Here is a 15,661-nt window from a genome sequence, read left to right as displayed (position 1 = left end):
GCTGAAGGGTAAAATGTCACACAAGCTACAGACACAACAGATGAGATGATTGTGATACTGGCAGCTAAATACTCCTCCATTCCTTGCCCTATATTGCATCATGTGCTGTTATCAGTAGAAAATCATGACATTCTGTTTTTGATTCTCTGTCTACGAAGTCTGCAAGACCAGATATTTCCTGCAGCTGTATGACTCACCAAAAAAGAAGATGAATTTGTCAATTAATTTAATATCTTCCATGGCCTGATGAGTGAATCTCTTTCTTTCTTATTAGTTGGATTAGTTTTGGGTGTATCTGTTCCTCTATTTAAACATGTTCTTATCATAAGTAATAATAAAAGTCATACATATGATGCACTTCTTCTATGTAAATATGTCTCTAAATACTAGTTTATTAGTAGAGAATTATAATTTTATTATTGCGCAACCGTGAGCTTTTAATAGCTTTAAGCTAAGTCAGAAATTTGGCTCACTAGTTTCCTCTCAGTTTTTATTGCATAAACTTGCACACCGATTCATCTAATACCAAATTAATTCATTTATTCAGAAAGAGCCAGTATATTAATACTTCATAATGTGCATTGTATTATAAAATAATTAATCACAGACAAACTCATAGCAGCCACTTCATGTTTTAGTGATTATCTTCTGATCTGTTGAGTCAGAGGTAATCTCATGAATCCTCGGTGGAGCCATTAGAAGCTCATAGTGAACAACAGGAATCTTTCATGTCATGCTATAGTTTATATAATAAATAATGACATGTTTTATGCCATTTATGCATAAAAAAAAGAAACAAAACTATTGCTTCTATAAGATGTAAGAGGGACAGTTGCAGCCAGCAATGGTCCGTCAAAGTTTTAAGCAAACAAAAACATATCTCTCTCTCTCTCTCTCTCTCTCCATATATATATATATAAATGTGTCAGTTTCAAATAAAAAGTGTTGAAAGTTAATGGTGGAACAGTTAGGAAGACTGAACTTTTTTTGTTGTTTTGGACGGTTGGTGTGGTAAAGGTTGAGCCAAAAAACAAAACAAAACAAAGACAGCATGACCTAGTTTCTGAATTTACATCCAATACCAAATACAAAGGCTTTCCACTCATTTCAGATTTTCGTTTGTAAACCGTTTAAAGAAATGTATCCATTTCCCTTATACTTCACAATAGATATAAGGGAAAGTCATGAAAGTCAGCAGTTAACACTGTTGCAAGATCATGTAGTTCCTTGTTCTCTTTTGAGTTATTACCAAATAAACTGAACTGAAATCACCTCACTTCAAATTTCATATACACTGGATGTTTCTTAATGTTTTCCCCGTTAGTCAATTTTAAAAAGTTTTTTTTTTTTTTTTTTTTGTGACCAGTATAAAAATGCTTACAAGTTTGCTTGTAGTATTTGGACTTCTGTAAACAATACCTGATCAAGAATAATTTCTAAGTTAAAATAGTATGGCTCCAAGTACAGCCATGTGAGTAAGTACACTTTGGTCAATAGTTATGTATTTACCAAACTTATTCAAATCTGAGCGCATCCACAAAGCCTCAGGGCTCAGATTCAAACGTGTTGTTACAAAAGACGAAACGCATGAAAATATAGGAAATCCACAGATTTTGCTGGTGAGAATTTAGAAAGGTGGTTTTTGAGTGACATACTTTTTATATTCGCACGTGTCACTTTTCAATTTAACAATTGAGGAAATTACTTTTTGACCCTTAAATGTCAAAATAAATAAATAAATGAAAAATTCTGACCAAAATGCTGATCAGTTTCTGTCTGACATACGTTTTGAAAATAAATAAAAAGAAAAAAAAAAAAGGAATAAGAAGTGAGTGGCCGGCATTTACATTATGTGAAGAATGAAAATGCTTTTTTTTTTAGTCAGCTTATTGTTTTCAAGCCAGTCGATGTCCATTACTCACAACAGGATGCTGCTTAAGACTGTGCACAGTTGAATAAGTGGGTCATAGCACACATGCAAAACAGTACAAACAAAAAAGAAAATCATAGTGGTTTATCTGATCTCATTTAGCAACATTCACAGGAAGTGGTTGGACTGTTAGAAAGTTTACTAAAGTGATGATGTCCTTAGAATTTTCTTAGTTTGACACTCAGGTATTTTTTTAAATTTTATAAGCTCTTATTTCAAATAAAACTTTTTTTTTCGCCGCCATCATATTGCATGCAAAATCCAGCCTAATCCTAATATTCCAGGACTGTTCATAGCTTAAACTTTTAACAATTTCTAAAATAGAAAACACTTGAAATTCTTGAAACTTTGCATTAGTTTTGATACTGTTTCAGAAATTTCTATTTGAGTAAAATGTAATAATTTCATAAAAAAAAAAAAAAAAACACTTGGTTCTGAAAATAAGCGTCTGCATGCATATGCAGGTGTGGCTCAATGAATGAGAAAATGTTTTTTTTCATTTCAGAAATTCAATTCAATAATTTTAGTCATTAAATTTCTGAATTTAATTAATATTCCAAAGATATGATTCTCTTAGTTTACACAATTCTGGCCTACAATCAGTGAGAACATAGTTTAGGTAGTTAGATATTGGGAATGCAGTATAAGATCATCTAAGGCTCCAGCAGACATTTAAAGCAACTTTTTTCCCTTACTGTCATCACTATTGACTGTTATTTTGCTCAAGTGGCCTGAAAAATGTTTTCCATTCATGGTTGTGGTTGTCATAATACAACCCACTTGTTTTTCTAAAGGGACAGCACCAACGGCATCTCAATTAGGGCGTCTCACAAATTTGTGACAAAGATCAAACCTTAGATAAACCAAATTATGCCAACAAGGCATAATATTATGACCACTTCATTGAGAAGTGAAATGAATAATACTTTTAATCTGTTCGTTTTAGAATTATACAGTAAATTGGTCACCAATTGAACATTTCTGTCTTCAAAGCTGATGTACTATAACAAGAAAAGGGTTTAAAGAACAGTCAAATTTTGATGCTGATTGACGTCACATCTCCAAAGCTTAGGGTCAAGATGCAACAAAAATGGCGTAGTGGCCAATCTTAGTTGGTGTAGGATTTCTCTTTTGTGGTTGATAAAAGACCATGAGACATTTCTCCCGCCAGCCGTAGACCCTTGCGTTTGTTTTGGTTTTATTTACCCAGAATGCCATCTTTAGGAGCGGTCTCTGGTTAGCTTGACAGTCACAAATGCATTCGAATCCTGCCAGAGTTCACTTCCATCGAACTGAGACCGAGGTTTTCAGGCAGACAAGAGGTTTTTTGTTTTTTTGCATTCACAATTCCTCAGACAAACTGGACTTTCTAGACAAACAAGCCAGAGTTCAATTAAAGTGGAGTCAACAGGGCTGGTGTGAATGCAGCCTTAAGCTCTCTTGTTGCGTTTAGGCGGTCTATGAAAATAGCAGTGATGGATGTTTAAGCCTCAGAGATGCATGTGGGGGTTAAAGACTGGCCTGTAGTTTAACAGATCAGCTATTTTAGCTCAACTTGCTGTAAAAACATAGGGGCACCAGTCATGTTGGAAAACCACTATAGGAAAAATGGTCTGGCCCAGTTCTGGCCCACAAAGTACACTTGCACTCGGCAGACATACCGCGAAGGCCTAGATTTGGTGGCCTAGATCTGCTTTGCCACTGGTGGCCCTGTGCCGGCCCAGAGCAGTCTGAGCACAGGAACCAGATGTCAGCCAGGTGTGCACCTAAATGAAGCCATTTAATACATTTTTAACAGTTCTTTAACGCTTATATAGTTGTACAAATGTTTATTTGTAACCGAATAGTCAGATATAACAGCGAAAATGAAGATGGTGCCATTTAGTGAAATGACGTTCACGAGCAATCCAATTCTTTTGAGCAGCTGCTTACGCTAAACGATAGGACTGGGTTAGCTCTACACACACTGCAGCAGCTTTTCTTATTCAATTTAAGTTAAAAATGTATTTATTCAATCAGTGAATTAATGAAATAGACAAAAGAAAATAGAAAAAAGGGCTTGATCTATGAGCACACAGAGCACGCTCGAGCGGCTACCTGTGTGTTTTCGTCACGCGTCATGGCGGATCTGTGCGGAACCTGATTGTTTCTGTCCTACTGCGGTTATTTACTTAATACGGATGATTTAACTTTTTTTTGTGAACTTCACCCACAATAACCATTAAAATAAAACTGTGTTATGGATAACATGGCTTGTTCTCAAAAAATACATGTACATTTTCAAAAGTAGATCATTTGGATGGTTCCTTGTAGTGAGAGCATCCTGAAGATTCAGTTCTCTTCAAAGAGTCATAAGTCCCATCACTACTTCTATTTATGTTGCGCAACATCCTCTAACAGTATTGGTTAACATGCAATGAAACAACCCTCAGGACTGGAGGAATTAGGTTTGAAGTGTTTCCTACAAATTTTAAAAGGAGCGACGTTCATTCACAAAGCTGCTTTGTCAGTTAGCGTGTCATGATAAGCCTGGGAGTAAACATAAACCAGTCAGATAATCTAACAGTGAAAGGACTAATAAAAGAAAATGTAGACATGAGTAAATAAACGTTTGGGAAGACGGATCTAAAATAAAGCAAGGGTGGCAGAAACAGAAAACAAAATAACTAAGGCAGGGCACAGATGAAGATTTGATGAAAAATACAAACACCGAAGACACCCACTCAAAAACCCACAATGTTTGGTTTTCTCTTTCTTATTGGGTGAGCTACCACTGAAGGTACGAAAAAAGAAAAGTAGAAATGAATTCTCTAAGGTTCATAATAAGCACATGCAGGTTGTGGGCAGCTTAAGTTGCCCAGCCCACTATTGGCGCACATATGGCACACACACATTCAATTCACGTAAACTCAACCATTATCGGGCCCCTTGTGGTATGCCTTCTTATAATCGGTGCCATCAGTGCCAGAACTTGCCCAGTTCTGGTTGAAATACTGGTTGCCGTGGCAGCAGACCGTCAGTAGTGCCATCCTGATGTTAGATCCAGCCCAGACCTGCTACATGGAGTATTTAGTCTAATATTTAACTTTTAAAGGGGCAGCGTCATGTCAAATTGACTTTTTTGAGCTTTACATCATGTTCTCGTGTTATTCTCCCTTTAAAAACACACCTGGAGTGTTGTTTTGATTCTTTCATGCATATTTGAGAACTTTAATCTTCTTCTGCAACCATAGGTCCGCTTGTGCAAAATCCCCAAGCGGACCTAGCCCCGCCTTCAAGGACGAATCCCCTCCTCTTTTCTAGAAGAAGCTCCTCCACAGAGCAGCAGTTTCCAAGCTTCCGCCTCACAGAGCAGCCCTCCTCCACAACTCCTCAGTCACTTCCTTCAGACTAGCCAGCAGCAATTAGCAAACATCTGGCAGAACTGCACATCTGCTCATATATCATACAAACTACTTCTCTGGCAAAAACATTTGCTAAAGGGTTCACAGAGGAGCAATGTTGTGATGACTGTCTGAAGGCGGAGTTTCAGAAAGAGTAATGGCTTCGTAAAAAGACAGACTCAATTTCAAGGCGTTAGATTGGCGTTAGACCACAGACCACCGCTTCCAGAGGGCGAGCCAACCTGCGGGGGAAGACGACAATATAAACTGAAAAAGAATCGGCGTCTTACAACTGTGAAAGAGTCACTATTCTTTCATTGACAAAATGTGTTGCATGACATAAGGTAGTCAGTTTTATCTATGGACCATTCTCCTCCTTTGACTGCTTAGCAGTTCCCCCTAGTGGCTCATGAGCTACATAAGAGGATGGAGGTAAAGTTTTATGTTCTGTATATGAACCTTGATAAACTCCAACTTTTTTCCTTTTTTTATCCAGCAGTTCTAACTATAAGGAAATCTTTCCTGCTTGGCATGATGAACAGTTGATCATTGTGCTTGATTTACTGTCATGTGGAGTGCATGGAGTGGTTGTTGGATCCATTTTGGATAGCAACTGATGCACCAAAAGCTTGGCACCAACTTACTTTGAGTGTCACTGGAGTGAGAGCCAGAATTCAGCCGAAACCACCTCATCCTAGTGCAAAAACGTTTTTATCAAAAAATGTGATTGTTTTTCTCAAAATGTTTCCATTCAGCACATTTATTTGCATAACTCCAATTTGTGCAATTTTGAGTTTTATGTTCTACCTCTTGACAATGCCTTCTGGAAATAAATTACAAGACCTGTGTGCACTATGTGAGCCAGCAGGTCCACAAAACAACTTGGTCAATTGATGCTGCTCTTTAAAACATGCACCACCCAAATCATTCCCACAAATTTATCAAGGTGCTAATAAAGCACCTCTGACATGTATCCCTGTGCAGATTTGCTTAGTACTTTATGCACCTCCAGGTGTTTTCCTCAGGACTGTAAAACTCCACATCGTCCGTGTATTGGCTGTCGTCGTAGTTACCACCCAAAACAAAAACCTTTGCGTCAAGGCAAACCGCTGCAAAGTAGTCCCTTGGGCACAACATGTCAGGTAGTTCCTCCCATTTCCACTGCGTCAGGTCTAGCCTGTGAAAAAACAAACAAACAGATAATTATACTATGTTTCATTCTTCGTTCATCATTCATGGATTCCTTCCGAAAGCATGTCGGATTAGAAGAATCTTGTCTCATTTTTAACTAAATTTTTTTCCCCCCCAAAAAATCTGTTAAAAATATTGAAAGGCAATGAGTACATTTAACAACAACCCTCTAAATTTAGGTAATTCTGGACTACCGTCAGTTTTCCTTATTGGAAGTGCAAATTACATCATTTTACACAGAAACCATTTTAACAGAAATATTAAAAAAATGTTTTAAATATTTTTTTGGCCACATGTAGCAATTAAGTCTGAATAAACAGCATTAACTGTCTATGAGTACGGACACAGAGAAAGCTACAGTATTTTGGAAACAGGCAAATCAAAAATAGCTACCATAGCTTAACTAGCAATGAGCTTGCACCATTTAGCATGAGGATAAATGAGCACATTTAGTCTGTTTCAATAAATATTTATGTATTTTAGTGAGGAGAGGAAAGAAAAAAACTATAAAGCTTACATCAAGACTGAACAGACTTATCAGTCATAAAAGTACAAAACTAATGTTTATACCAGGATTCATGGTCTGCTTCCACTCAAGGAGTTAAAGAATTACGCTCTACAAAACACCACAAAAACCCACTGTGATATCACACAGACAATACTTCAAACATTTCATCCTAATTTATAAGGAGTTCCATAGAACAGTGGAAAGAAGGAAGGCAGCCGGTGGATGGGATTAAAGGACGCTACTGCAGCGTTTGTTAAATATTCTTTCACTGGGATCCTGCAAGACTATGATTTTCTTAAGTTTTCAAATGTTGCTTAATAATGTGTATTCAAACTTCCCTACTCCATTCAAACACTGATTCCTGTTTGGATTTTTTTAAGTACAAAGGTAGTTTCTATTGACGTATTATGCATTCACTATTGCTGTTGTAGTTTCACCTTTTTTTCGTTCTGTTTTCCAAGGTGACCTTGGATGATCTAAAGAGGACTGTCAATGAGAATATTTTCATGGTTTTTCTTCAATTGAATTCATAATAATAATAATTAATAATAACTATCTTTATGATAATAGTAGCAACAACAAATATTACTGTTATTATTTTATTATTGTAATGCAATTATTTAATTACATTTATTATTTAATAATTAAACTAATTATTAAATAATATTTAAAAATTAAAATAATTTAAATTGTTATTATTAAATACAATAATATATTTATTATATTTAATAATTCTTATTATAGATGATTAATAATAATAATAATAATAACTTTATTATTATTACAAGTATAGCAAAGGAATAATTTGCAATGACTTTAGTTTGTCAGTTCATTTTGCAATCAAAAATTCACTTTCTTAAATTATGTTTTTATGAATGTACAAAATTACATTAAAGGTAATTATGCTTTCTGAGAGTAATAAATTGCTTCAACACCAGTCTTAAAGAAAACTATAAGGTTCAGAAAAAAAAGAGAAAAAGGTGTTCAGTATACCTCCACATATGTCTATATATAAACAGTTTCTCTTCTCCCGAGGTCTATTCTTTAAAAGTACAGCAGATGATTCATTATTTGTATTGCTGACAGGCTGTTTGGTCAGTTCAGGGAGATATTCATAGAACGTTTTCTCCGAAAGGCAAAGCATTCCTGCGTTATGAGTTTGTAAAGCTGTGACACATCATTTGGGTGGAAAATGTCAGAAATAACTGAGGTTTGTGTTGATGTCTGACGTTACCTTTTTCTAACAACCAGGATGGGTCACAGGTGATGTCCCATTCTGGGAAAGGGATTCTGGTAAAAATGTCAGGAAGAAGTACACAACGTATAACTGGAAGATGTATCATCTTACCTGAATATCTCTCTCCAGTATCTGCTTGTATTATTATATCACATCCTAATCCTTTGCCCCACGTGTCCTTGATCATCACCAAGCTCTTGTCTTTCTCCTTCGAAACAGAGGTGGTGACAGTTTGTGTGAGCCCCTTCCTCAGCCGATCCATTTGTAGATAATCACAGGTATTCAGGACCTCCACCATCTCTTCTTCTTGAAGGTGGTCCACAGCCAAGAGTCCATAATATGCAAACTCCAGAACAGCCCCAAATCCAAGTGGAGTCAGGAAATCTGGAATTTCTTTCATTCCAAGTCCAGAGATTGGTTTTGCACCAAAAAATAAATGTGGGCATTGACTGGCAGATGCGAGCACTACACTATGGGAGCGGAAAGTGTTGCCTTGAATGCAAAGACTGAAGTCCAGGAGAAGCTCTTCCTCTCTAAGGCTTTTAAAGAGGATGTTAAAGTATGATGGGAGGATATAGAAATCTGTTTGCTTAGGCTAAGTTGAAGAATGATGGAGAAGAAGGCGATGGACTGTAGAGTCTTGAGCATGCTTTGATTCTTCACCTAGAGTTTTGGTTTGAGGGAAACGTTTGGGTACAACTTTTCTTTGGACATCCCCTAAAGGTTCCGTCTCTTTCCATTGGTAGCTGCAGAGCCTACCATACTCTGGGCCAGCAGCGAAGACAGGCAGGCATTTATTTGGAAACTACAAGAAAGTTAGGGAGACAAAACAAGGAAAAAGCAGGGATGGAGCAGCAATAGAGTTCTTGGAAATGTTACATACACAATCACCGCACTCCGTGACATCAGACACACCAATACACATTGTGACCACTGAAGAGCCTTAGTTTGTAAATATTGGCACAGATGGAGAACAATGCAAGTAAAAATATTTCTCACACTAAAATGTATTAGTGTGAGAAATGTAAAAAAAAATGCCCCCGGGATCACAAGAGTTCACAAACAGTCCAGTTCAGCAAAGATTCCCTTAATGTCTAGTAACCAGTAACCTCACCTCTAAGTGACATTGAAAGTAGTCAGGGAAAATGAAAGTGAGAGAGAAACTCTACAATGTTGCTTCTGTAGATGTCATTTAGGCAGTTAAATATAAAACTTTGGAAAGCTTCAAAGAGAATACAGTATAATATCAGATTTGTGTAAGTTGTTGATAGTCTTTTATTTTCCTGGAGTTTATTTAGAAATCACCCATCAATTCGTCACTCCCAGGTGAGCATTTTCCTTTGAATCAATAAGCAAGTTATTTCTCATTCAGTTCTGTGACAATGTTTGTCCTTCAGTCAGTGGTGCTCAGGAATGCATCCCAATCCTGATCTGGTGAGCTCTGGAAAACAGGAGTTAAAGTGTTTTCATCAAGCTCTATAACAATTCATGTTAAAACAGTGTTAATAAATGTAAATAAGGAAACTAAAACATCTATTTGTAGAAATGTTATTTATGTGGTTAAATTGTCTCCATGGACTAAAACCTCTTTCTCTTAAGAGCATCTTTGGTAGAAGATTACTGGTTCTTGTAAACAGCCGTTAAAATCCAGGCCTGGTTAGGAACTTGAATCTTCTTGTTAGATTAGACCAAAGTTCAGTGGTGGGAAGTAACTTGTACTTAAGTACAATTTTCGTGTATCTGTACTTTACTTATGTAGATTTAATAATGGATACTTTCTACTTTCACTCCACTACATTTTACAGTAAGTATCTGTAAAAAAAAACTACATTCCGTTTTTTTCCGTTAAAATGTGAAGTTCAAGGACTTAAGATGGCGCCGTAAAATCCTGGCAATAACGTGACTTACGTGTCTGTTGTCACCCATCGCCTACCCTTTTACTCGCACGCAAAGCTCCAAGACATGCGCAGTGGTTTCCTCTGAGCGTGAGAATATGTCCGTCTAATCGTCAGTAATATAATAGCGCTGCATAAATCATAAGACATGGCGACATGTAAATTCAGCAGCGCTTCGCCTTCACAGACGGTGGGGACTTTGTCCAACTTTTAGCGTCACTTGAAAGGAAAGCTTAAAGAAAGGTAAGCTCCGTGGACGTGATGCTAGCAAAGCTAGCTGCACTGACTGAGACACACATGTTGCATCTCAGATGAAAAAAAGTTGTCACTCATCTGCTGAATTGTTGTGTGGAGGAGCCATTGTGCATAAATAAGCAGCTGAAAATAAAACAACAGACTCACCGGAGAAATCCCGGAACAGAATGTACATCATCCAGTTCAAAATAAACAGATTTCTTTCGTATAACAGCAGCCTTGTGAGAAGTGACTTCTCTACTTCTGCTGAAACGTGCTTAGTCTACATAGTCTGCCACTGTAAAAAACTTGGCGTTTTAGACCCCTTGTAGACCCCTGTGTTCTTCTTTACCAACACAGGAGACATTTGGGTCTAGTGCCCTCTACAGGACATTCTAAGAACTAATAAGACAACACATTAAACATACAGACAGATCTGCATAGTTTATAGGGGTTACATATATATTAGCAGACTCCAGTGGGTGGCTACCAAAAATAAAGTCACCAGGTCTTGCAGTTGAGACTAGGACATGTGATAAGGAAGGAATGAAGAATGTCTGCATAACTTAATGAGATAAAGCAATAAGGTACAGGCTGAGCCTCAATTCCTTCTCAAAGATATAAAGACTTTTATGAAAACATTCTCATCACCATGTTAGTATTTCAAACTGTTTCAGCAAAGTTCAAGTTTCAAAACTTACAAAAAATGAAAACATATTCTGTTCTTTCCTTTTACACCAAGCAGCGTAAAAGGTTAATATTTCAATTTTGGATCACTGAAGACGTACCTGACTTTTTCTTCTTCTTCCTGCAGCGTGGGTGCAATGAGGGGCTTCAGCTGGAGTACAAAGGCTTTGTGTGCAAGTCGGTATTCAACGCCTCACAGAGAGTCTAATTATAGCAGGGCTATGGAGAACACACTGCAGGAAAACTAAAAAAAAAACATCTCCACCTATTAATGGGCACTCAGAGTTATTGTAATGTTTTTTTTTAGTTAGTTAGTTGGGCATTTTTTAGCAAAACCTCTTTGCTAAAGGACAATGTAGAACATTAGCCACAATGCAAACTCAAACAGCTATTTGTTTTTGCTTCAGTGTATCTGCAATCAGTAATTCTTGGTTTCCTGTAACACCTACATATGCACATTATTGAAATCTTAAATATTAACTAGTTTTTAATAGAAATTGATCAGTGGGTTTTTGGCATCATTCTGATGGAATTTGGCTGACATTAGTGAAATCAGTTTTTGCTTGGACTAAAAAGGAATAGAGAAGCATAGGGGGCCCTGATACTATTTTTACTAATGGTCAGTGACAACGCAGAGGAGGATCTTTGTGTTTATTATTGATGTAGAAAACACTGCAAGCCCATGTATTGTCAACAGTTCTGGAAAAAAAAAAACCCGTTGAGTTATGGTTTAACTCCTTATAACAGGGGTGTCCAAAGTCGGTCCTCGAGGGCCGGCATCCAGCATGAAAACATGCTGGATGTTTTCGGCATCCAGCATGGTGGTAGTAACAAACTTTTCAGCAAGTCAATGTTCTTTTTGGCCTTCTAATGAGCCATCATTTGATCCAGGTGTGTTAAACCAGGGAGAGAACTAAAACATGCTGTCATGAAATGCATTTAGAGGTGCTGAGAAAGACACTGAGCATCCAGGTTGGAATGAAAGAATTATGTTTTAATGAAGAAAAAGCACAAATAATCCAAAGGGAATACTGGGAGAGGGCAGAGACTTGGAAGGAGCACTAGGAGGTGGGCTGGCGGTGGCGACAGGCGCCGAGTCTGCTGCGGCGACTGGAGGTCTGGCGGAGGTCTGGTCTGGTCATCGCCTGGAGGTGGTGCTAGTCGTGGAGATGCTGGCGCTGGGGTGGTGGAGCGGAAGTCTGGCTTAGGAGGCACAGGGTCGCCAGGCATGACTGCTAAAGCTGTCTGGCATTCCCACTCTGCCTCCCGCTGCAACTCCACCAAACCCAGCCATTGGAGATGGGCTGACCAGCCCTCCAACACCAAAAGAAGCCTGATGGAGACCCAGAGGCATCTGAAAACAAAGTAGGGCTCTGCCATAATCTCTCTAAAGTTCTTGATTGTTGATTTTAATTCATTCCAACGTGTAAGGTCCATGATGTTTATTTCTAGTGCGTTCCTCACCATAGCCACTTATGGTTGGATCCTTCTGTCATGAAATGCGGCTAGAGGTGGTGAGAAAGACGCTGAGGATCCAGGTCGGAATGAAGGAATGATGTTTTAATGAAGAAAAGCACAAATAATAAAAAGTCCAAGCAGCACAGAATGAGCGGAAGGCTAAGGCTCAAAAAATTGGTAGCAACTGGAAGCTAAATAGACGGCAGCAACAGACGTATACCAGACAGGATGACAAGACAGCAGGGTTTCCCCCATAAAACTTGCTGAGCCCGGTGGTCGGGGTGCTGAGGCTGTCTATTTAACATCTTTTAAAAGATGTTAAATAGACAGGACATGTAAAAATATTACTTGGTAATTATATGTTATGGGAAAACATCACCAGTCAAATGCTATTTAAACCCACAACTAGTCTTAAAAAACAACAAATCAAAAAATCCAATTAAAACGAATATCAAGTATTTGCACTTCTGTTTAATCCAAATTAAGTCAGCAGCTCCATCAGGCTCCCAGGGCTTCAGCTGCCCATAAATGCTAATATTTTAACACAGACCACAGATACATAAATGTAACATTTATTTATTGAGATTATCATTGCTGCTAAATTTGATTTAATTTAGCACAATCTTATGTAAGATTTCAATCTTACATTTAAAATATATATGTAAGATTTTAAGGAGTTGGCAAGTTTACTTTATAAAAATTCAAAGTACAATAGTCAGAGTTAAACTGTTTTATTACCATAGCAACAATCTGATGCTGAGTTTAATCTTTGAGTTTGAGCTCTGTTATAATAAAACTAGTAAACTGCAATTATAGCTTATTGCTTTTTATGTTGCCCATTTAAACTATTCTCTTCTCTCAGATTAAATCTAACACAGAAGCAGTTAGTGGTGTTTTTAGTAACAAAAGGGGGTCCCAAGTCAAATTCTGCTCAAGGCCTCATGCAGCCTTGGACTGGCCCTGCATGAGCTGAATCCGCTGCACTATGCAGAAATGTACAACAAACGGGAGATTTTTAACTTAATACTGCTAAGTTAACCCTTTCATGCATGAATAATGATGCTTTGTGTCAGGATTTTTTTTTCCAAATTTGCTTTGATTTTCTTAAGGCATAAAAAAGGTAGGAATTTTTTTTTATTACATTTTTTTAGGTGATCAATTGTAATTTTCTCCAAATACAACGTTATTTCAAAAATACATCAGTAGTATTAGTCTTTTGTCTGTCAGCCATATTGGATTTAACAAAAATAATTTCTTGCGTTTGCAACTGATGGCTAGTAGTTGATAGTGTATTTTATGACGCAATAGTGTTCACTTCAGTGGTCTGTGTGCATTTATAACATAAAAATCCACAAGAAGCACAAGAAAATGGCCTTTAGCTATTTAGCTGTCCACTAGTGACAGCTAAAGTTAAATCTTTAGTTTTTTTGGTTGGTTCAGTTTGTGGGCCGAGTTTCTCAAATTTCCGCGCACATTAACTCTGGCTACGTGGACAAAGCATATATGGTTTGGTGCATCGCGTAACCCGGAAAAAATTATACTAAAAATAACTAAATAATGTAAAACCAACGTGAAACATGACTACGAGGAGAGCGTGAAAGCTCCTCACAGGGGTGAACGTGCATGATCAGGTTAGCGCTGGTTGGTTAACCACTAACGCTCCAACCAACCGGAACCACAGACATACACTTTATCAGCACAGACGGAGCCGGGCGCTGGGCAACGTGTTGAGATGGAAAAGACGCACAAAATTATTTGTCCACAAATATAAATCACTCTCACCGCTCGCTCAATGCACCTCTGGAAGTGCGACTACAAGTTATTCCTGCGGTTCTCGTAGAGCTGCGCAACCAGAGCTAACGCGGCGGGGTTTGAACTCCTATCTTGATCAAAAACTCATAATGCCTGACGGGGTTGTTAGAAATATCCACACAGGTCAGCACGTGTCCAGTTTGAGTGAAAGGAGGCGCGCGGGATCCGCGCTGAGGTCAACTTAATGCTACAGCTACTGCAGCGCGCGAGGCAACGCGGAGAGGCGCCAGTGCTGTGATTGGTCCGGCTTTAAATGCATCAACTATAAACCTATCTTCTATAAACTATATGCATATCTTTTAGGAATAAATCTGCTCCGCCTGTGAACCGCTCAGAGCAACAGAGACACTTGCAATCATGGGCGTAGGTTTGGGTAGGGACGGTAGGGACATGTCCCGACCAATATTCACGGGATATGAAAAAGTCCCGACCAATTTTTGCCATATTGGCTCAAAGAACGTGGATCTACGATCTTTGATTAGCAGCAACAGGCGGTGCGCGGAACGGAAGCTTCTTAGTTTGACATTTATTATGAGCCTCCGAGACCGTGTCGGAACGGTGCTGTGCGGGGAGGGGGAGTCAGTTGAATCGTCGGACGTTCTTTGATTAGCTGCAAAAGGCGGCGGCTAGCTGGGCACACGCGTCTCCTTCTGAGTCTCCGAGACCATGTCGCCACCAAAAAAGAAAAGGACAGACATTAGAAATTATTTCGCTACGTCGGCTGTAAGTACAGTGAGTGGACCCATAAGTTAGATATCTATCACGCAACGCATTTGTTGTAAAGTCCGGTGTTTAGTAAGGTCAGCACTGAATGTGAGGTAGAATAGGTCTGTTAATTATGTAATATTTTTTCACATAGGATGCTCAGACAGCAGAGCAAGGGGCAGAGCAGAACGATGGAGAGATGGCTGGAGCTTCAGGGCTCCAGGTGAGGTGTTAGTTCTCAGATATGAAATATACTGTGAAATTATCTCAGTAAATATGGCATTTGAAGTGTTAGTCTTAAATTAAGTTAATCTGCTGAGTATGACTGTATCTGGTTGTATACACAAGATGTATGATATGGTTATGGTTGGGGGGAGGGGGTTATTAAGCCAATGTGGTTTCCCCCCCTTCTCAAAAATGTTCGGTGCTCTTGGGCATTTCACTGTGCTGCTGCGGGGGGTCAAGGTCCCCACCAAAACTTAGACCGAACCTACGCCCTTGCTTGCAATCCATATTTAAAAATAAACTTTATTATTATTATTATTTCCCTTAAACCATTAACAAGAAAGGCTTAGCCTGGCAGTGGGGCTAGTAAAGCATGGTGGGTCACCAGGCCTATAA

At 38.4% G+C, this 15,661-nt stretch overlaps 1 long non-coding RNA gene across 1 annotated transcript; it reads right to left on the bottom strand.

Moving 5' to 3' along the window:
• Positions 1-2,842: 2,842 nt before the first annotated feature.
• On the bottom strand, positions 2,843-9,918 carry LOC148153984 (uncharacterized). The gene is made up of 2 exons (XR_015766025.1): positions 8,361-9,918; positions 2,843-6,490 (listed from the first exon to the last, which is right to left on the bottom strand). It is a non-coding gene; the product is annotated as an uncharacterized LOC148153984 (long non-coding RNA).
• Between the last annotated feature and the right edge of the window lie 5,743 nt (positions 9,919-15,661).

The sequence above is a fragment of the Poecilia mexicana genome, unplaced genomic scaffold, assembly GCF_051168715.1.
Source record: "Poecilia mexicana isolate PSO_F unplaced genomic scaffold, ASM5116871v1 scaffold_18, whole genome shotgun sequence".
NCBI lineage: Eukaryota > Metazoa > Chordata > Actinopteri > Cyprinodontiformes > Poeciliidae > Poecilia > Poecilia mexicana.
The sequence above is the reverse complement of the archived record's forward strand: the minus strand, read 5'-3'. Positions and strand labels throughout refer to the sequence as shown.